Source organism: Sturnira hondurensis, unplaced genomic scaffold (assembly GCF_014824575.4).
Source record: "Sturnira hondurensis isolate 20B ecotype Veracruz unplaced genomic scaffold, ASM1482457v3 Scaffold0021795, whole genome shotgun sequence".
In the NCBI taxonomy this organism is placed as follows: domain Eukaryota; kingdom Metazoa; phylum Chordata; class Mammalia; order Chiroptera; family Phyllostomidae; genus Sturnira; species Sturnira hondurensis.
This window is the reverse complement of record NW_028094426.1, coordinates 3,757,091-3,780,290: the sequence shown is the minus strand read 5'-3', so window position 1 is coordinate 3,780,290 and position 23,200 is coordinate 3,757,091. Positions and strand designations below refer to the sequence as shown.

At 36.2% G+C, this 23,200-nt stretch overlaps 1 protein-coding gene across 1 annotated transcript in view; it reads right to left on the bottom strand.

Moving 5' to 3' along the window:
- SOX5 (SRY-box transcription factor 5) overlaps positions 1–23,200 on the bottom strand; it is a 929,721-nt gene that overhangs the window by 662,549 nt on the left and 243,972 nt on the right. Inside the window, exon 4 of the mRNA XM_037033875.1 lies at positions 10,491–10,587. The gene's annotated coding sequence lies outside the window, so the exon portion shown is untranslated. The remainder of the gene's footprint in view (positions 1–10,490; positions 10,588–23,200) is intronic.

The following is a 23,200-nucleotide window of genomic DNA, read 5'->3' as shown; positions in this document are numbered from 1 at the left end:
CCTCCAAATATTTTGTCTTTCTTAATTTTTTCTAATTAAAAAATCAGAACCAAGAATTTAGTTATGCTTATATAGCAATCTATGTATACAGAAAATGTTAACATTAGAAAAAAGATGTATGGATTACTAATGCAATCTTTACCAAAATTCCAATGGTATTTTTTGCAGAGAAAGAAAAAAATTATTCTAAAACTTGTATGGAACCACAAAAGACTCCAAATACCAGGACAATCCTGAGGAAAAAAGAACAAAGTAGAATACATCATACCTCCTGATTTCAAAAATACTACAAAGCTATAATAATTAAAACGGTAAGGTTCTGGCATAAAAACGGACACATAGACCAATGGAACAGAATTGAGAATCTGGAAAAACACTTACATAATATGGTCAAATAAAACTTGACAAGGGCGCAAACTATACTCAATGCCTAAAGTTGGATCTCTTCAACAAACAGTGCTGCGAAAAGTGAATAACTACATGTGGAAGAACTAAATTGGACCCCTATTTTACACGAGCCACAGAAATTAACTCAAAGTAAATTAGAGATAAGCATAAGAGTGGAAGCATAATCTCTAGAAGAAAAGAGAAAGGGGAAGCTCTTAGATGCATGAATTACTATACAATTAGAGTTAAAAATTAACGTGTACTTTTTCTTCAAATGAAAATATCATATTTTGCTGTGTACAATGCACACCCACATTTTTGGCTCAATCTTTCAGAAAAAAATCTTTTGTTTTAATCCAATTTTTAAAATTTATTTATATTTAGATACTTGTTTTTTATATTCTGAAGGGTATTATTTTGCATATGAATATCATTATTGCTTTCTACATTACACTTTTAACACATAAGCATAAATGAAAAAATTAAAAACATTTATATAGATATGGAATTAGTACTATTCATGTATAATGCACATCCTTATTTTTCCCTAAAAAATACTGGGGCCAAAAAGTGTATATTATATATGTCAAAATATGATAATATATGTTTATTAAGAAAGGTAGCTAATACATACATCAAAAAGGCAAAAGAAATTTTAATCAGCCATAACCCTGCAGTCTAAGTATAGTCTTTTAGCACTTTTATGTATTTTCCCAGTACTTTTGTTCTATGCATGATACACGCTTATGTGCTCATGTGTGCACATGCACATGTATATGTATTCCTCGCATATTTATGATGACCCTGGTTCTGCTTCCTGTGTCATTCAAACATCATTTTTAAATGAAAATAATATTACATAATACATAGGAGCAACAATGTTTTCACTCATAGCCCATTTTTTTAGTATATAGGTTGTTTTCAATTTTGTGTTACTGTAAACACATATGTCAACTACTAGGTAATTTCCAAAAGGCCTCAGGTCAATATTAGCAGGCACTCTGCGCATGTCGTGAAATAAAGTTTCCTCCGATGCAGTAACATAACGGACAGCACCAGCCACAGTGAATGAGGCCTCATCCCAACGTGATCTCGTCAGTGCTGGTTCCTGTGGCATTTTAAATCCTTGTCCACTTGCTAAGCGAAGGAAGATCTCATGATTGAATTACCTTCCTTGAATTCTTATAAAAATCAAATATTTTGTTTATTCCTTATTTGATCGATTCCTATTAATTGAATATTCAAATTATTTCTCTACTTCTCTGTTATTTTGTAAGCAGTTTAAATTGTATTTCAGTTACACAAGTTGAACATACGAAATAGCTAATCGTCTGACATTTTCACCAAAGTGGAAATTTATATAGTTAAATCTAATATATTACAGATGTATGTCTCTATTCCTCATTTGTTTGTCATAATTTCGATGCAAAGAAGCTTTTAGATTTCTGTGGTCAAATCTAGCAAAAATTTTTCTTCTGTGATTTGCCTCTGATATAATGCTTAAAAACAACTTCCAACCCTCCCCAACTTACATAAATATACACCAACACTATATCTTAATATCTTTATGATTTTTTAATTAAGAAGTTAAATCTTTAATCCTCCTAGAATTTATATTGGCAATAGTATAGAAATTTAACTTGTTTCTAAACACTTAGAAAATTGTCCTACAACCACTTCTTTCATACAGATTTGAAATTTCTGAAATTACACTTGTATAAAAAAGCTTTCTCACATTAAGAGGGAATCAAATTCTCTAGTTACAGGTCTAACATCATGTTTGTAGTATGTTACATACAAGATTTTTTTAATTCTCTACTAAAAGATACATACATACATATATATAACTAAAAAAACAAAAATATCATAGTTCATAATAACTTTAAAACAGTGATTTTCAACATTTTTCATCTCTAAGGTACTATTGTCTTGGTGTTGTCATTTATTTTTTTATTTGACAATCTGAGAGAAAAGAGGTCAGTGCCCCTGAATAGGCGAGTACTGCATGTTTTAAAAATTCTTACAGCACACTGGTTGAAATCGCTGCTTTAAAAATTAGTAAATATTTATTACACTTTATAAGTGTAATTTTTATAGTGAATCTCAGCAGTTCAACTTTACTAACTTATGCAAAGTGTATTTTCATTTACAGAATGTAACCATGGGCAAGACTTATTCCATTGAGAATATGTATAACTTAATTATGCAAAAAGTTTTATGGAGACACTTTGCATTCAAGGTTTTTTCGCAAATTAAATTATTATTGTTAGAACTGTTTTTTGTTGCTTAGTATTCTAAATAAAGATGCAAAATTAAACAATTGCTTGCTCGCATACATTATTCTAAAGACTTCTGGTCAGCAGCTCATGCATAATTTTATTTAGAAAAAAAATCCTCTTAATCACAATTGATGAATAAGAAAAACAATACTCAAGCAGTTGTTATCAAATTATTAAGACATTGTTATCTGACTTTTATAAAATAACACAATTCTAATTTTCCTATAGCTTTTGAATGATTCTCACTTATTATTCCTCATCAATCAAGAAGCTGAAAGTCAAAGGAATTCTGCCTAGACCATGATTTTCTGCCAGGCTTGTGTTTTAGGGCTGCCTCAGGCGGATTAGCATTGGCTACTCAAGTAAGAAAATCTCGTTCCAAGACCAGTACAATGAAGCATTTCTACTTAATTGCATTATATTACTTAAGTTACATTTTGAAATGAACTCTGCAATTCAAATCACGCTAATAAAATTCCCCCAGCGCGTATGGACACATATTGAAACACCCAGAAAAATAAGCTTCTCACTTTGTGCTAAACTATTCAGATGGGTATTCGATATTTGTAGGTACAGCCTGAAAGCAAGCATGACGAGGCATTTAAATAAATAATTTTGAGTTAAGAAAAAAAATAACAGTATAATGCCATTAGATTTAAACATTCCTTTAGCATGCTTTTCACAGTGCTTTTTCGTCTGTAATGTTTCATTAACTTGAGGAAACTAAGCTGAAAGTATATCCAAAAAAGGTGTCTATTCAAAAGATTGAGTGTAGCAATAAGAAATGATCTCCAGTGGATTATAAGGAAACATATGATTGCATAATGAGTTAGTAACGAAGAAACAAGGTATTCAAATCAAAGACTGTACTTTTAGATACCAGTTCTACCATATGTTTTTAAAGAACTGTGGATTAAGGGATAGAGCATGCATGGTTAGTTCCCAGATATAAACTAAAGCATGACAATCCCTGTATCTACACATATCTGTATAACTGTGCAAATTGGTACCTTCTTTTTTTTGGCTTTTATTCATTTGTTTTGTTTTGTTTTTTAATAACCAAGAGTTTTACTTCAGAGGGCCATTGGATTTTGCATAGCCTTTTATCTACAGGTGGCAGACTTTTTTTAGTATCAGCTTCAATCATATTCGGTGTTTTGTTTTGGTGGTATTTTGCCACCTTCAACTGCCACCAACATTAAAATGTAAGCATGTGCTGCTCGGAGTTCTCATTAATGTTGCACAATTGAGATGATAGATTTGTCAACAAAGTGGCTCATTCTCAAAGGCCAGTGAACCCTGTCAAGATAAATGCCTTAAAAATTGTATATTACAGAGTAATCTTTAATTATAAAGAATTCACTCGACAATTTTCAACACATTGGGATTATTTTTTTTCTTTTGCAAGCAATAAAGAGTTTTGCTTTCTAGGTTTAAGGTGATAGAGACAAAAAAGTGATTTAGTTTGATAACAGTTAAAGCAAAGAGCTTGCTTTTTACAGGGAAAAGAGAAAGGTGACCGAAAGGTATGTATTAAAAAACCACTTAAGATCACAAATTATTAACTGGCTAGATGGCTATAAGTGCAGTGACGTTTTAAAAGAATGTTATCACAGAAAGAGATAAGCAAAACAAAAATAACGGCCACCAATGTTATAAGTAACCAATATCCTCAATTTCCCTCTGCAAAATCTTCGATTTGTAACACCTATGTGAAGTACGATTTTTGTTGTGTTACTTAGTTCGAGGCAGTATAAAATCTGATACTCAACCAACTCTCTTTGTAGCATCGTGTTGATGTATACAAAGGATGTTCTAACACGGTGATCAACTTCACTATGTACACAAACAAGATATTCACAGTGTTACAGTTCTGAAAACATGTCGGCAGTGCTCGATAGCCTATGTTAGACTTTTTAGAAAGAGAAGAGTAGAAAAAATAAATGTTTATTTTAATATCCTATTATTCTTAGTTTCTAATGTGGGAAACTCTTTACAAACATCTCAAATTATTTTACCTAATTATGAAAGATGTATTGATTTCATGTATACTATTTATAACCATGTTTCTCCCTCATAAAACATAACACATCACTAAAGAAATAAAATTTGTCGTAACTACTTGCTGTTTTATGGTAACACTTATTTACTATGAACTCCATATCTATATGATATACAATTTAACAAATGGAAGGAAAGCACGCACGGCACCAGGTACCCACCACACAGGGGCATGGGCACTCGCCCGTGAGTGCAAAAGGCTCTGACCCGAATCTCCCTCCGCAGCTCAGCCTCTGGCCTCACTCCCAGGGACCAGCACTCCCTGGCTCTTTCAGTGGTATTTTCTTGGGTTATTTTTATTTTTGCCATTTTACTGTCTGCAGTGCATCTCTGAACAATGTCATTGTTTGCCTGAAATCATCCTGTATATATTCTTATGTCTTTGCTTTTTTCCACTAACTATTACAATTAGATCACTATAATGTGTCCATTTTCATCACCTCGTATTTTACTGAATGACTATTCTACATTTTCCATCTGGTTAATGGCAACTGCATTGTCTCCAAATTTGGACAGATACAAATATTTCCCCTGTGAACATTCTTGTCCGTGTCTCCTGATACACATAGGCACATATTTCTATCAGAAGTCTTATCTAGCACTGATATGGTTGAGCAGGGCCATGAATTTCAGCTTTACTAGGTACTATGTCGGAAAGTGGTTGTTCCACTTAGTATCCCAATGAGCTCTCTGAGTGTTACTGCTGCTCTCATGCTTGTCCATGCTTGGACCTGCTCGCCATGTTTGTTTTCCAATTCTGAAGCATTCACAATGGGCTTTCATTAAGAGTTAACTTGTATTTCCTTAAATAATACTGAGGTTAAGCTCTTTTTCAATATATTATATTTGGGCATAATAATGCACATTTTGATTTCCTGTTTTTCTATTGGATTGTGTGGATTTTTACATTGATTTGTAGTTTCAAAAAAGTGTATTCTTGATAATGATACCACTTGTGTCAATGATGTTTTGTGATTTTTTTTCTGTTACTCCATGTCTTATCTTTTCTCTCTTGTTATGGTACTTCTTATAAACAAATGAAAAGAAATTAATGTGGACTTTAGTGTAAATGATGAACTCTAGGTGGTAATGATGCATCAATCCTGAACTCAAAAAATGTATCACTAGAGTGAGGAGGCAATACTGGGGGAGGGCGTGTGTGTGTGTGTGTGTGTGTGTGTGTGGAGAGCAGACAGGTAATGGGAAATCTCTGTATGATTTGCTAGTGGTGCTATGAACCACTAGTGGATCTGAATAATCGTCTACTAAAAAACAATGTAGAATATGCTTTTTCGTTTCAAGAACTCCTTCTCTACTCCCAAGTCATAAAATGTTCTTAGATTCTCTCATATGAGGATATGGATGACCCTCTGATAGGAGATTTTCTTATTGTTTTGTCTCTTACACCTCATTTTTGACCAACTGCAGTTGATATTTTTGTGTGGTATGAGGTTGAGACCCAATTTGTTTTTTCAATTAATAATCAAATTTCCCAGTACCATGTATTTAAAAAAACTGTTATTTCTATACTGCTTGTAAGTGTCATTCTTACTATAAATAAAATGTACACATACCCAAAAGGTCACTGAGCTCTATGTTGTCTCTTATTTGTCTACCTGTCTACACCCACAGTAACGGTGCCCTTTCTGGAAGCTTTATAATACAGAAGGGCAAGCACCCCTGCCCACACTTTCTTTTTTTTTTCAACAGTGGCTTGACTGTTCTTTGCTTTTTGCATTTCAGAATAAATTTGTCACATCTCATGCACACACACACACACACACACACGACTAACTAAATAAATAACAAAGAAATAAACACAAAGCAACCAGGTGCCATTTTGATTGTGATTACATTACACTTATTCATCAATTTGGGTGTACGTATTGGATCTTTTAGTCATAAACATGATTTAGCTCATCATTAATTTCAGCCTTGAAAATATTTCTGAAGTTTCACAATTTTCTGCACAGAAGCACTGCTCATCTATCATCACTATATACTAGATGAAAATAGATACCAATATACTGAAATACACTTGATTTCAGTATATTGTATTCTATGCATCAACCTTACTAAACGCTCTTATTGGCTCATATCATCCGCTAATAGTGATAACTGTTTCTTTTCCAGTCCTAGTAACTTTATTTCTTTATCTTGTTTAACTCCACTGGCTGTTGTGATGTCACCTTTGTCATTCCTGATCATAATTATTTGCCCCATCATCTCTTGCTCAGTCTCATCACCGGTGTGGAAAACTCATTCATTATTTGCAACAATCAATCTTTCACTTTCTTTGTCTTCTTTTTTACTTCATTAATTTTGCTTTTACTTTAATTAATTTCTTCTTTCTATTATAAGTTTACTTTGTTGGTATTTTTTGAAATTAATTATTGGCTTACTAATTTTCCTTTCTTTTTTCTAACACATTTATTTAAGACATAATTTTCCCAGTAAATACATCTTATGGGCATTATATCTTGTACGTAGAATGTTCACTTTTGTTTAGTTTAACGTATTACAATTTCTATGATGATCTCTTTTAACTCTGAAACTTTTCTAGCTATAGTTTTGCTATTCGTTTGCAGCTTAGTTTCATTATGGTTCCAAATCTTTGAAATGGTTGAGAACTAATTTATGACTTAGTGCACTACTCAGTTTTGTAACCATTCCATGTATTCTTCCAAATAATGGGACTTTTGTAAAAGTATGCAAAGTTCTGTATATGTCTATCCAGTCATTTCTTTTTTTTAAGATTTATTTATTTATCTTTTTAGGGTAAAGGAAGGAGAGAAGGAGAGAAATATCAATGTATGGTTGACTCTTATGAGTCCACTGCTGGGAACTGACCTGCAACCCAGGCATGTGCCCTGACGGGGAATCAAAACGTGATCGTGTGGTTTGCAGACCCACGCTCAATCCACTGAGCTACACCAGCCAGGATGGTCATTTCTTAATCTTGTCTTTTGATTCTACTGACTTACTGATGTTTTCTGTCTATTTTACTCTCCCCATTGCTGAAAGAGATGAAATGATATCTACTGCTATTGTGGATTTATTTATTTCTCCTTGCTAATATGTCAATGTTTCCTTAATAATTTTTAAATTTTGTTAGTAGCGCATTTAAGTCTAAAATTATTTGATCTTCCCACTGAACTGAAATTTTAATAGTTTAAAAAGTAAGTATCTTCAGGAAATGATTTGGGCTTTAAAGTCAGTTTTGTTTAACATTAGTCCAGCTACACCAGTGTTCCCATGGGAAGTACTGGCCTGAGGTATAGTTGGCATAACAGTGTATTCTATTATTATTTCGGTTTTATACATGAGGAACCAGTGGTCAAGGACTGAACCCAACAACAGACAGGCGTAAGGGACCCAGTTAGGAGCTGAAACCGTGTCTCCAATGCCTGTGTTCCTTGACATTACGCTTCCCTTGCAAGTTCCAAAGAATGAAGTCAGCTTACATTCACGGTGGGGTAGAGGGGAATGCCTTTACTTTATATCTGCAAAGAATTTCTCACAGGTTGCTACCTAACGGTGATGTTCTAAAGTAACAGAATACCATAAAAATACTTTTATAAAATTCTTAATCCAAAAATTTGCTATTATATCACATGAAAGTACTCAAATTTATCTAACCAAATTTATCAAATTTATCTATCTAATTTATCTCTATTGTTGGACAGTTTAGTCAATCTCAAATTCTTCCCATTATAAATATATGAAATTCATATATTTCCATTAATAAGTTTTCATCTCCTTTAATTATTTCATTAAGTTGGTTTCTTAGAAATGAAATTGCCAGATGTTGTTAGCTGGGCCTTAATATCTGTTCTCGTGTTATTCCACGGTAATAATTCCCCCACATTTATATTCCAAAATAAAAGCTGCATTTTCCAGACTCTTTTGCCCCGTGGCATGCTCATGTGACTATGTTCTAGCCAAGGGAATGTAAATAGAAGGAGTATGGACACCTTTCAGAAGATGTCCTTAAAGGGAGAAAAGGTGATCTTCTAGAAATATTTCCTTTCTGTTATTGGAATATGAACATGGTTGCTGACACACCAATACTGGACATTCCATGGTAAAAGTCATGCGTTCAGAGTAACACAGCAAAAGATGGAGGATCTGAGTCCCTGACAACTGTGGAACCAACCAACCAGCTCTGAGCAGCCAGTACAGACTTCACATCAAAGACACATAAAGCTCCATCTTTTACAAGTACTTGAATTACTTGCAATCAAATGTTCCCCAAACAAACAGAGTAGAAATACTGCAGTGAATGCTTTGGAAACATTGAAGGCTCTCAACAGAGATAGCCAAATCACCTCCCAGAAAGCTGAACAAGTCAAGTATTATTCTTTTTCCAACATCATTGAAAGCACCCATCTCCCCACATTCCGGCTATAATCCTGTCATTCCAAAATGCCTTCTACTAGTTATACAGTGAGTGATAATAACTTTTCACTAGACAGATAGTAACTTTGCATTCTGTTTGCTTTTTGTATCGGAATTACATACCTCATTAATAATATGTCCTTGTCTTATATTTTAAATTAAATGTGAGCATCTTCCTTATAATAACAGCTCTTTACATGTAATCTTTGTCCCATTTATTAGAAGTGGCCCAGTTTGTTCTTTGCCTTTTACTTACACTGGTGGTTTTACTTGTAAAATTACAGAAGTTTCATATTTGCTATACTTATTTGTGACTTAATTCCACTTCTATTAACATAAATTCCATTACTCACTATGCCTTCCTGCATATTATATTTCATTTGTCTGTGACTACATGAAGTCTATTTACAAAGAAGACATTTTAACATTATTTAGATTTATAACAAATTTATAAATGTAATTTAATTTTTTTAAGTTAAAAAACCACTGTTGTTTCTAAACGTTTTCACAAATAAATGTGTATCTTGAAGTTCTAGAAATAGTCATAAGACTTTAAGAGTAGATTAGTGAGCAAACGAGTTTTAGTTCACTTTGCAAAAAGACCACTGTTCCATTATTCTCTTCAGGCAGTGAAAGAGAATGCCTTTTCCATGTTCCTAGGGACAAACCACTCGGAACAACAGGATCCCTCACCTCCAAACGTCCCTGCTGCCCTGCGTGACCATTAGTCAGCCACGGGATTATAAAAGGATTTTCAACTCGAGTCTGTGGTCAAACTCTCAGTTCCTGTTCCCAAGAGCATAACTTCTTTGAAAAAACAAACAAGCATTTCATAAATGCATACACAAATAGATACCCATAAATTTTTCTGTCGAGAGAATTGGAATGTATCTGGCCTCTGCAAAATTGCGCTTTTGTGTGTGTGTATAAAAGCATACCCTGGAATACTTAATAGCCTATGGAAATTGCTGTAAAATGAGTGACCTACCTGTTGTGACCCAAAATATTTCTTTTACAGCAACAACAAAAAAGCAGCAACAACTGTTCTAAAATGTATTTTTCAACAGAAATAAAAAGCTTTTTGCAACTTCAGGAAACAGTGTCTCTCATTAAGAAAATGAAAATAATGTTGTTATCCCCTTTCAGGTCACAGATATTACCTTTATAAGGAGATTCAGAATTATATTTGTGTATCCAGTTGTCATCTGAATATAAAAAACTATGTGCTATAGTTTTATATACATAAGTCATAAATTTTACTTATAAATTAAAAATAAGAGAGGGCATATAAACTTCCATTTGGGGGAAGTAGCAAATGTAGTAATCAATTTTTCAAAAGTGTATATTATGTTTTTATGAATATACCTTATTCCTGTCCAGTGCAGTGCCAAAATTCTCTGTTTAGCTTTCAGAATCTTGTAAACAGATGCAAACAGGAATGGTGTCATCAGCAAAAGGAATGCTAGAAAAAATAAAGTCAGACCATTAGTGGTGCATATTTCTTTCTCAGTAAGTATATCAGCATACAACTTTTAGAAGCAGAACATCTAAGCTTTTCAAAATAAATTTATATATAAATAAATATAATAACATCATTGCTTATGGAAAAAGAGGTATTACTTTGACATTGTAATGCCACGCATTCATCTAAAAATACATACGCATGTAAGTTAGTTTTATGAATATATACAGATATATTAATTCTCTTAGAAGTTGTTCATTTTGTCTAATATCCATGTAAATATCTCACAGATACTTTAGGATGGAAACATTTTTATTTCTGGAAATGATTTACGAGAGATCTTCAGGTGTCGTCATAGGCCCCTTATTTGATTCCATTCAACTATATGACAGCAATGGTCAACTCATAATTGTATAGCGGGAGTCACCTAGCTAGCGACCTCCACATTCACATTCCTCCCTCTAAGTACCTCTGTGATTGCTTGGCTCATCCTCAGAAACACTGCTTTTGACACTTTCACAGGTAACTAAAACTCTGGCTTTGTTACCAGTTTCCCGAGGTGGACGGAAATGGCGTCCGCTAATCAGCTGAAATTCTGAAAGCAGGAAACACGGATCGGCGGCATCCACAGCACCGGCTGCAGCTCGGTCTCTTTGCTATCAGCTCAGTTCATGGAGAACTGGGTAGCACTTCAGTGCTCATTCTATTACACCACCAACTACTCGGTTTTGATCACCAGGTTTATGGTAGTTGAGATGCTTGATTACCAGAGAGCTGTGCTTTTCGATCTTTTTCATCTCATGGCACAAACTGATTACTAAAATTATGTGGCACACCAAGAAATACATTCTTGCCAACCTGACCTTAAAAATAGGTGTAATAATTTTGACTCATGCACAACAGACAGCTATTGTTTGTCAGCTGTTGTCATTTTTTAAATTTGGCAGTCTCAGGGAGTCGGTGTCCCTGACTGAACAGTCAGGTACTGCACGTTTTAAAAATTCTTGTGGTGCACCATTTGCAAACCACGGAGTATCCCTCTGGAGAATGGTTGGTAGGGAGGAGTGGTGCTTCGTCCCAATATCAGAACTCTTGACAGCATGCACAGAAATCCTAAAGTCCTTCTGTAGACAGGGGAGAACAGCACATTATTTCACCTGTTCACTAATGACTCCATTAGAGAATACCCAAAATGACAAAAGTTATTAAAAATGTTGAGCATCAGAAATTATGCTGCTGCAATGGAAGTTGTCTGCCAATTTAAAAAAGTACTTATTTTCATCAAAAATTTTGCTTCAAAAATGTATCCCAAACTTTACTTTTTTTTAGGCAAGTGAAATGTCACATCTGACTATCACAGCAGACTTTTCTCAAAAGGGAAACTGAGACGCTGTGCCGTAGCCTGTACGTGGGCAACAGAAAAAACAGAGGGGGTAATTCTACCCACAAGAGGGAGCCTGTATTTTTATATCTTTGTCATGGAACTCAAAAAACTTGAGTTAAAATATAAAATTCTAAAAAAACATGTTTGACACCATAATCTTTATGTCAGGTCAGGTTTCCAGACAGACAGATTTCAGTTGGCATACTTTTCCTCAACTGTAACACATCAGCATATCAGAAGATGAAATACATAAAGCTTTTTAAAATTTCCTACCTATATTATAATTAATTTTCTTTCAGATATAAGAAGAAAGATGTAACAGCCACAGCAGCCTAAGAGAAAATTCACTGTAGGTGGCAGCAACATTAATCGGGTAAAATTGACTAGAATTATTATGAGTTCTCTGAACCTGAGTTTAATGACACAGAAGTAAAATGATATTTCCATCATCCTCTTATCACAAAAGAGGCTAACACAATGATTTTTATATATTTATGGAACAGGAAACACGCTACTTTAAAAATTATGGTGACGGCCATTCTCACAACATCATAGAAAACTTGCCTCAGAAAGGACAAAGCTGTCGTCACACCATGGACTTCCTTAGAGTTGGGAAAAAGATCTTTGTTCTTTAAAACAAAATCTAAACTTGATTCATTCACATTAAATAATCTCCATAAACAATACCTTAAAGTAATAAAACTAAATAAATATACTCTGATTTTCTAAAAGTAAAATGTATTGACTAACTTAAAAACCACCTTAAAAAATCATTTGGGCAACTCTTACCAACCCAGAAGAACCTGTTCTATCACATTTAGAGACACAGTAATAATCTAGTTGAAATCTGTTTTGTGCTCCCTCGTCAAGTGCAGGGAAAATAGGCAATAAACTGTCCCTTTCGCCTGGAGTCCACTCCTTGCAGATATCACATCACAGAGGCAGGGAGCTGAGGAAAAAAGGGTTAATCACGGCTGCTCTTCCTCTGGAATTCCAACCTACTCTTTAAATCATTGTTTGTTTTTTCCCACTAGGGACTGTGAATCTAATAGTTCTAAAACCAATATCTTATAAATGACATTAAAAATATATTCATTTGGTGGGCTAATGTATCCTAGTCGCTGAACCCTATTTACACCCTCTTCTTTGCAAAGGGATGACAGACCCCTTTCTGCAGTGAGGGGTCATTCAGTCACTCCAGGGACATGACGCAGAATGCCCTTCGGGGCAGCCCCAGGGAGAGAACACCACCACAGAGTGTAAGGCCAGTGCCTTGCACTGTGTTAGAAGGCGTGGTCAGAGGGAGCATGTGGGGAACGTCAAACAGCTTTGCCATGTTCTAAGATGGATTTACATCTGCTTCCTTATCTTTTTTCACATCTTACTTAAAATTTTGAGTGCATCAAATATTGCCCGATAACACTGAATAAAAAGAAACAAACACACGTGACTTCTATTTAACAGTGAATTCTATAACGAATGTAAAAACAACTTAAAAATCCTTAAAGGTAGAAATGTTCACTAACATACCAAAGAGATATTAGTCACAGAAGTGTAAGGTGACACAGGTGAACTCTGGGGAGACTGAGGGCATTTCACCTATCAGAGCCATGAGCGAAAAAACTCAAAAAGATACAATGATGATCTGTTAGTTTTTCACATATTAAGAAAATATGCTGATAAGGGTTTTAATTTACAGAATATTCTTTAATCCAAAGGACACAAATACTTACTCCAAAAGCCACTTTTATCACATAGGAAGTATTATGCTTTGTCCAACATCACCAGGACCACCACCAACAACAACAACAACAACTCCAGCTTACAACTGATTGGGAACTTTATTTTATAGATTAACTCTTCTTCTACCTTTAATATTTTTAAGATATCAAATATGGAGCCACCCTGTAAAATGCAAGGATACTTGCAATGCAACGGAAAAAAGTATGGGCCCTGGCGGTTGTGGCTCAGTTTGTTGGAGCGTCAACCCATACACTAAAAGGCTGTGGGTTTGATTCCTGGTCGGGTCACATGTCCAGGTTGCATGTTCGATCCCCGGTCATGGTGCACAGGAGAAGGCAACCAATCAAAGTTTCTCAGTCACATTGAGAAATTGTCTCTCCCTCTCTCTCCCCTCCCCACTACTTTCTCTCTAAAAGGAATAAAAAATGTCCTTGGGTGAGGATCAAAAAAGGAAAAGAAAAAGCATGCTTAAAAAATCCAAAGAAAGCTAAAAATTAAAAGAAGACCTACTTCCCCGGAAAAAAATGTCATCTGACTTACTTTGTTTCAACAGGTACAAATCAAAATAGTCAGAGAATAGTGAGTAGAAAAAAGCAACTTTAAAATATATTCTTTGAGAGAATTTTAGCAACAGGTCAGCATGAGATTTCCTGTTTAGTTTTACTGGCTGAAAATTCATAGAGTTGTCCATTTTCAAAAGAAAAAAGAAAAAAACTGTTATTCTTCATTCCATTTGCCAACCAGAGTCATTTATCCCCTATTAGATAAAGTATAATAGACTCTACCGAAAGGGTCGCTGGCCTTCCATTTAATGATATTGCCATCCCCAATCTGCATTTTCCCGGCAATGTCCCTCAACACAGAATAAATGGCTGATCTCTTCACAATAACAGCTGATTTCTATTTATTAAGCTAAAAAGGTCACCATTTTCTATGGCTGGGCTGCCCTGCACTATTGATAATTTTATGCATAAACAAATGGCAAATTTGTGCCACATAAATATGCATTAGCAATTACTTTTTCCTCGGGCAACGCTTACCGCATGCAAATGTCTACCTCGAAGGGCCTGGGAGCTTTTGTTTTAGCTCTTCAACGGTGAAACAAAAGAGCACAATAAACAATTTTAAAATTGCCAATCAATAAGCAATGCAAATGCAAAGGTAAAGAGCCAGAAACTTGCTTAGAAACAGCGAAGAAAAAAGTGAGGTCGGGGAGGATAGTGGAAGTTTTTTTCTTAATATTGTGTCACTGCTTTCTCTTTCATAATGAAAAGGCTAAAGTGCTCTTGACATAGAACAGCTAGTGAGGCTGGTGCTCAAGCAGATGCCAGATGGGGAAGGTAGAAAATATACACATGTTGAGTAAACACACACACACACACACAAAGAGGGTATGGGAAAAATGGTGTTCCTTTGTAATTCCAATTGTACCACCTACCAAATTAGAGATCTTGCCATTTCAGAGACTCAGATAATTTTGAAATTGGGAGGAGCTACAGAGACACACAACCAAATCTTAACTGCACCAAACTTTGCTATGTTGTTTTCCAATATCATCTTCCTCGGGCAAAAGGAGCATATATGATCAATAAGCAGGGTGTTTTTAGAAACGTGAGGAAATGGAGTAAATAAGGAATATACCATAAGAAATAAAAAGCATCTCACAAAACATCTCCATACCCAGATGTTTGGGATCCAAAACCCATTATCTTGGAGCAATTCAGGAATGGTAAGAGGGCAGAAGCACAGAGAGATAAGAGGCTAATAAGGAAAGAAGCAAGCGGGTTAAGAATCCCTAGGAGAAAAAAGTGTTGCTTCATTTGAACATGAAAACAAATAATAATTCAAGGAAAGTTGCTATTTTTTAATCAGAACTAAACTTTGACGAGAGATTTTTTAGTGCCATCTACAATATACCTTTCTAAAGGCTTTACATTTAGATCTAGGACACTTGGTTTTCACAGATAATATGTCATCACACAGAGGCACAGGGAGGTTGGGGAACTTGACCAGCTCCTTAAGGCTGTGCCAGGTCTGGGCCTTGACCCAGTCTGATGCCTCAGCTGCAAGCGTCGCCGCAACTGGGCACTGCCATCCAGTCCTTACAATCCAACCATTTCGACCCAAATGAAAAAATCTCTTGCTTTGCCTTTGTGTACAGAAGTTGCATTGTATTTTAAAAATTTAAATCATCAGGCCTTATGCAAGTTCCCTTAACCAAGTTATTCCAATACTTGAGCTTCTGTAAAAATACACCAATATGAATTTGTGTATCAGCCCCAAGGGGCATTAGTGCATGGACACTGAGAACATGCTTGGTCTTAGTATAATCATTTGAGAACAAAAAACACATTTTTGATCCCTATCTTGATCTTACTGTAATTTAAAAGTTTTACTATTACACAAAGGATTAATAAGAAAGTACTAAGGATAAATACAGTGTTCTTGGCTTTAAATATTAGTAGGCAAACCTGAAAATCTAAAACCTGAGTGTAGCTCAGAGCCCTTCTGAGCGCCAAGATGGTCTGCAAGGGCACCTCTGAGAACCCTGATGTGGGTACGAAAGGTCAAACTTCTTTCAAGGAGGCCAAGAAACTTCTCTTGGCAATATTTCCCCAATAATATCAGTGTTGGGAAATTGGGGCTGTTGCCAGCACAAAAATCAGCTTTGTGTGAATAAGAGAAAGACATGCCCTTAGGTGGGTCATTCAGAAAATGTGTAATCTGCACCAACATGCAGGACGGTGCTGGAAGAGATTTTATCGTTTTCTTGTTTAAGAGAGGGTTATTTCTAGTACTAAGCTCCACCTTCTTTAGAACTAAAGAGTTTTGAGGTCCAAATGCCCACTTATTAGTATAAAATTAGTATAGATGAATTCCAAATATGATAGTAATATCTTATAGGTTAATTCAAATGATTATACAGCTAGCATACTCTCATTTTGCTATGTTTCGTATTAAATCTCGCTACTCATGGCTGAACATATAAAAACTTAAGTATAGTGTTTTCTTATTATCAACTAAATGCAATAAGTGTATGCCAAACACCAATACTATGTAAGAGGCCAAAGTTTTAATTATCATCATTCCTTGCTCAACGCCTCACTGTCTATGCAAAGTACGAATTTCAAACTGAAACTATGAATATTCCAACGGATCTGGAGTTTGTCCAGAATGTATAAGTACTTGTACAGTCTACTATGTAGAATGCATGTAATAGTCAAGTGATCACATTGTGCACGCTCAACCCCTTTTTCATAGCAACACAACTGGGTTTAGATACAGGGTACCACTGAGGGGTTCGGAAAGTTATATAGAGAGAGCAAGAAAAATGTCTGGCTAGCACTTTGTGTGTACAGATGGCAGGAGAGGAGTCACTGCCTCATTTGTCCTGGCAGAGGGTCAGCCAGACTCTCTGGCCCCTGTGGGTCAAGTGTCCCAGGCTTTTCTGGCATTTGGCTTCCAGGTGATTTCAACAGGGTGCAGGGGCAGGGAGGATCCAAGGTGCACTCGTGTGCACGCGTGGGTGCATGGGTGCCTGCCTGAGAGTATGCTCGTACGCTCAGGCACTCTTTCTCTCTCTCTCTAATATACTTTCTGAAACAAAAGAGACACCAGGAAAAACAAACCCTATCGACTCTCCAAAAGCACCAACATCTGTCAAACTTCTGCTTCTCTCTCTCTACTTTTCTGGGTGTCTCTGGTAGTAGTTCCATCTCTACCTGGCTCCCCCTCCTGCCAGACAGGTCCCCATTGTTCTAGCTTCCACCTAGTGACCCTAAAAACCTCGCCTCCTCCCTTTACTCTCAGCATATGGGTGGTAGTGACTTGTCAATGTTCTGGAATTCTAGGTGGCTGTTTTAAAATTCATTATTGTCAATGTCTAAAAATTTTACAATAGTACAATGCCCCCTTTTCAAATAATCTCAATGGTTTCTCTCTTCCTGCCTGTCCCTGAATATAAGTATACAAGTACCATATAGAGTGCATATTTTATTTTGCTTTTTATCAACTATTGCAGAACCTTTATCCTCTATTCGTAGCTTCCTTGAAGAAAGCCAAGGTAACCTAAAGTATAGGACCCTTTCATTACCATGAATTCAAGCATGCTGTTTAATACCTGCCATGTTATGTCCCTTTATATATAATATTCGTAATATATTCATGGACTACATGATCTATTCTTATTCTGTATCTCTTGTTGATTGTTGATTGACGCCCTGTTATTTTATTTACTTTTCTTAATCTATGGGCCGTTGAAGGAGCACAGAGACCTACCTATCGCTTCTCCTAGAAATCACATCCCAGCACCTGGTGTCATGGGAATCTGCCTGTCTGCTCCAAGGAGCTCAATCTGTAGTGAAAATACATTTTCCCAGTGCTAAATGACAGGGACTAGTTAACCAAGTTTATGTCTTAGATAAGACACATTTAACGTGTAAGCATTTGTTTTTCATTAAAAAACATGACCTTTTGATGTCAGAAATGAACACACACAAACACATACAAACACGCCATAAAAATGACTTATGTTCGATGGCTCTTACAAAATTACATTTTGAAAAATTATGGGACTATGAATCAGCCATATAGATTAAATTTCCCGAAAGAGACATGTGCTTAATAATTAATGGGAAAGGATACAAATAGTATTTATGAGTTTATCCTATCTAAAACACTTGAATAATTATGCAGTGATCATCATGCTAAATGAATATAGACTTATCAAATTTGAACTGTAATCTGTGAGGAATTCTAAAATATGAAAAGATCTTAAAATTGAAATGATGGAGTTATATACAAGCTGAAACTTTAACTTACTTTAACATGAAGTCTTTTTGTAAATATATCAAAATGAAAACATTTGCTTTAAGGAAAGTTCACAAGATTTTGTAATCTTTAATGTCAACAATCATAATTCAATAAAAGAACCAGACAGAGGTGGGGATGGCTGAGGTTTGGGGGAATCGTTGGGGGGGGGGAGATAAAGACAACTGTATTTGAACAACAGTAAAATAATTTTTTTAAAAAAAAGAAAAGAAAAGAACCAGAGCTCCAGAAAATATGGCTCAGTTGGTTGAGCATCACCTTGTAAGGCAAAGGGTTGTTGGTTCAAGTCCTAGTCAGGGCACATGCTGGAATTGTGGACCTGGGTCATGGTTGGAGCACATACAAGAGGTAACAAATTGGTATTTATCTCTCACATTGATGTTTCTCTCCCTTTCATTCTCCCTCCATTCCCCTTTCTCTAAAAAATAACTTATTAAATAAATAAATAAATAAATAAAATCTTTATATAGATATAATATATATATATATAATATACATGTTATATATATATATATATATATATTTTAAAGGAACCAGTGGCAGCAGTGATAAAAGAAAATATAGTTCATAGTTGTAGAGTGTTCAAATCAAAGTCAGATGAAACCTATGCCCAGTGTTAAGACACCATTTCAAACACTGGTTCCTGAACTGGTTTCTTACAGGTGGGAAATTGGGTAAGGATCAACACCCAGAAAAGACTAAGCAGAAACAGAGTGGGTATGACAACTGTGCTAAATCAAGTCCAGTGAAGAGGCTAAGATGTGTTCATCTGATAAAGGTCAAACTTCCGAGTAAGGGAGGGGGCGATCGTTGAATAGACTCAGATATTTTAAGAGTTGCAATTTACAAAAGTGTAGACTAGATATATTGTCTCTTGCTCCGCAGGAAAGAACACGGTGTTGTTTTATTTTTGCTTGTGTTTTGATGGCACGGTTATCAAGAGGTAGATTTCAGTGCATGGTAAAAATAATGTTCTTTTTTTTTTAGATTTTATTTATTTATCTTTAGAGGGGAAGGGAAGGAGAGAGGGAGAGAAATATCAATGTATAGTTGCCTGTCTTGTGTCCCCTGCTGGGAACTGGCCTGCAACCCAGGCATGGGCCCTGACTGGGAATCGAACTACAATCCTCTGGTTGCAGGCCCGCGCTCAATCCACTGAGCTATACCAGCCAGGGCTGAAAATAACTTCCTTTTCTTGTCTTTCATTGTTGTTCACTTATAGTGGTCCTCATTTCTGCCATTCTCTCCCCCTTCCTACGCACTCCCCACCTTCCATCTTCAATGCCCCCCCGCACATTGTTTTTGCCCATGTGTCCTTCACACATGGGTTATCCAGCAACAGGATTGTTTGGAGCAAACCAAATAATTTAAAGTTTAAGCAAGGCCTCTGAATTCAGACATAATAGACCATTTTATGGCTTTGCTACCTGCTACCAAAGGATGTTGCCTACAATCACATAACCAGTCTATGCCTCAGTTTGCTCATCTGCAAAATCTTCCACGTACAGTCTATATGGAGGGAAGGTAGGAGATCAAACAGATACCACAGGGCTACCTGTAGGAGGCTGAGAGCAGGATTTCTGAGTTGAATGGCATCTTGGATCATCTAGCTGTTAAGATCCATTCTAATCTGAAACTAAATTATTATATTTCTTAAAGTCGAGGCATATATTTTCATATAATTTAAGGCAAGGAGAGCTAGCACTAAATATTTAAAAAGAAGAAAAATTTGAAGCAGTTCTGCATTATTAAAATCATTTTAGCATCACATAGGGAAAGGATATTTATTTTTTACAACAAAGCTATTAAGTAAAACACAAAGTGTTTTCTCTTAATAAAAGATACATAAAATCATAAGTCAGATATGTAATTACTTCAATCAGCAATATCCGTTTTTTCAATTGATTTTAGAGAGAGAAAGGAGAGACAGAAAGAGAGAAACATTGATCTGTTATTCCACTTGTTTATGCATTCATTGGGTGATTCTTGTATGTGCTCTAATCAGGGATTGAACTCACAACCTCTGCATATCGGGACAATGCTCTACACAAATGAGCTACCTGGCCATAGCCAGCAATTTTTTTAAATGTACAATATCAACTTTATTTTTGTCTTTTTTAAAGTCTCTAGTTAAATAATCAATAGATACCCTCGGATACCAAGGAAACACGAACAAAATACTTCTGCTTTTGAACACTGATGTTGCTTCCTTGTGCTATGAGCGAAGCCCTCCCACCACCCTTCCAACCTCGCCTCTGCCCCAGCCACAGCCACACAGCACACAGCAGCGGGAACAGGGGAGAGAGTGCTAAGCAGGGCTACAGGGCGGCTTCTGAAGAAGTGACTCTCAAGTCCTTTTGTGACACCCTGGAGGTTCCCCTGGTTACTTGGAGGAGTACTCTGAAGTTTTTAGGGACTTCTTAAAAGAAAACCATTTTACTTTTTCTCATTTTAACAATTATAAAGCTCTTTAGAGTTTTCAATGTATTTTCACTTAGAAAGTCTCTGATTTGATTTACATAGCAGTTCTCAAAGGCAGGTATGACGGGGAATGAACCTGTTCTTGCAAATTAAAAAAAAACAAAACTCTGGAAAATTATGACTTGACTCCAAATGACAAGACCACAAAGCAGTAGAAAGAAGGCAAGACCCAAGTTCAGTCTTCTCTCCTGCCCACAATGTTCTGACGCAGATCACACACACTGCAAACGGACAGCGGGGTCATTTTCAAGTCCCTCGAACTATCAAAGCATTCATTCACTGAGGGAATTAGGAATGTTTATCAGGATTATGCTGCACTCTCTATTTACTTTCTCATTCATGGATAGAATGTTCCAAACGTTCCCACTTTTAAAAACAGGAAGAGCAGAGTGGTTCTCAGGGGAGGGCGACTTTGCCCCCGTGGGACACTTGGTGATATCTACAGACATTTTCTATTGTGACTGGGGCTTGGGAAGGAGGAGGACAACAAGAGTGGCATCTAGGGGGTAGAGGCCAAGGATGTTCTAAACATCCTACAGTGCACAGGAAAGCTCCCCACAAGAAAGAATCATCCGGTCCAAAATGTAAATAGTGAGGAGGCTGAAAACCCTGGATTAGCAGTATTTTTATTTAAGCCATCTGTTTTTGTCTTTTATTTTTGTTACATAATCATCATAATGCTTTCAGAATGTAACATTTGTTGGGTGCTAATGACTGGGTTGGCATAAGGTTATCAGCTCTTGGGTAGTCACTAATTCCACAAAATGACCTATGCTTTAACCTTGACTGTTTGACAATACATTGAACAGTGGTTCCAGTGACAGAGGTCACCATTGCTCAGACAAATGGATCATAAAACAATTTGCCAGCGTGTTTATAATACTTTGCTTATAAGAATGTTGAACATAGGGCAATGCAAGTGGGGAAAGTCAGAAGTATACCTTTCAATAGTATGAAAAAAATAGAAATGTGAGTTAAGGAAATAACCTCTGACTTCAACGTTATATATGGCTTACACCGAAAACTTCATAACAATGCACATCCAATCTTAAAAATGAATTTATCTTTTTATGCACTAAATCATTTCAGTAAGCGTTATAATAATTAGTCATTCCCCTTTCAAAGAAAAAGCCCTCCCTCTCTGCCTTCACCCTGTTAACATTCCTCACTGAAGCTAGGGCTCTTGGCTCTGTCTCCCGTGCATGGGGACCAGGGGGCCATCTCTGTACTGAGTTCCAGTTTTAGTATGAGCCCCATAAAAGCCCTGATTCTGGGACAGCAAGTTGCCTCCGTCATAAAGAGGCCTCATGGTTCTTTTGCTTCCTTGGTGTTTGTCCTTTGGTGTCCTCAGACATGTTGGTACCTAAATAATGCCTTAGAGATTTAGAGACAAACTTTTAGTTCACATAGCCCTTTAGGAATCTGAGGAAAGCTCCTAACCCACTCTACAGAAAGGAAAATTCCCATGTTGAGAGACCCTTTCATATGGGTTTCATGTTTCTGTAATTCTTGTGAGTGAAGGCACCAACTGCCTCTCGTTAGCACTACCCTTTCCAGCATATTTGTGTAGAGAAAGCCAAAGAAGACAGAGCTAGTGTCTTACCCCAGAGCAAAAGGCAGGTTTGTTTACCATCCGGCATAATAAGGATAGTGCCTCACTTAGTGGCAAAGGCTAGTCATGCTTTACTGCCTGGTATTAAAGAGGTGGGTTCCCTAAGCCCATTTTCTCTCCCTGAAGGGAAGGCATCGCCGGGCTCTCTTTGATTCACCACGTGGGAACCGGGGCTCAGGGGATGGTACGAGCGCTATTACTCTGGCTACGACTATTGCTGTGAGTGCTACGTTGTCATTTGTCTTTGATCTAGGGTTCCAGTGTCTTCTACTAGCATCCGTGGAATGGTGACAGGCTGATGTACTGGCCCCTCACAGTTCTCAAGAATGCATACAAACAACATTAACCTTAACATTTTAACAGATGGCCATTTTTTCCCCATACACAAATTCAGAAGGTAAAAGGTATTTATTTTTATTTCGTAGTGAATAGAGTGGAATGACCATAGACTTGAATATCTGAACAAAAAAATACCATGTTAAATTTGTTTTAACAAAAATTCATTTAGCTAATAATAATAATAATAATAATAATAGTAATAGCATTGATTGAGTGCTTTCTAT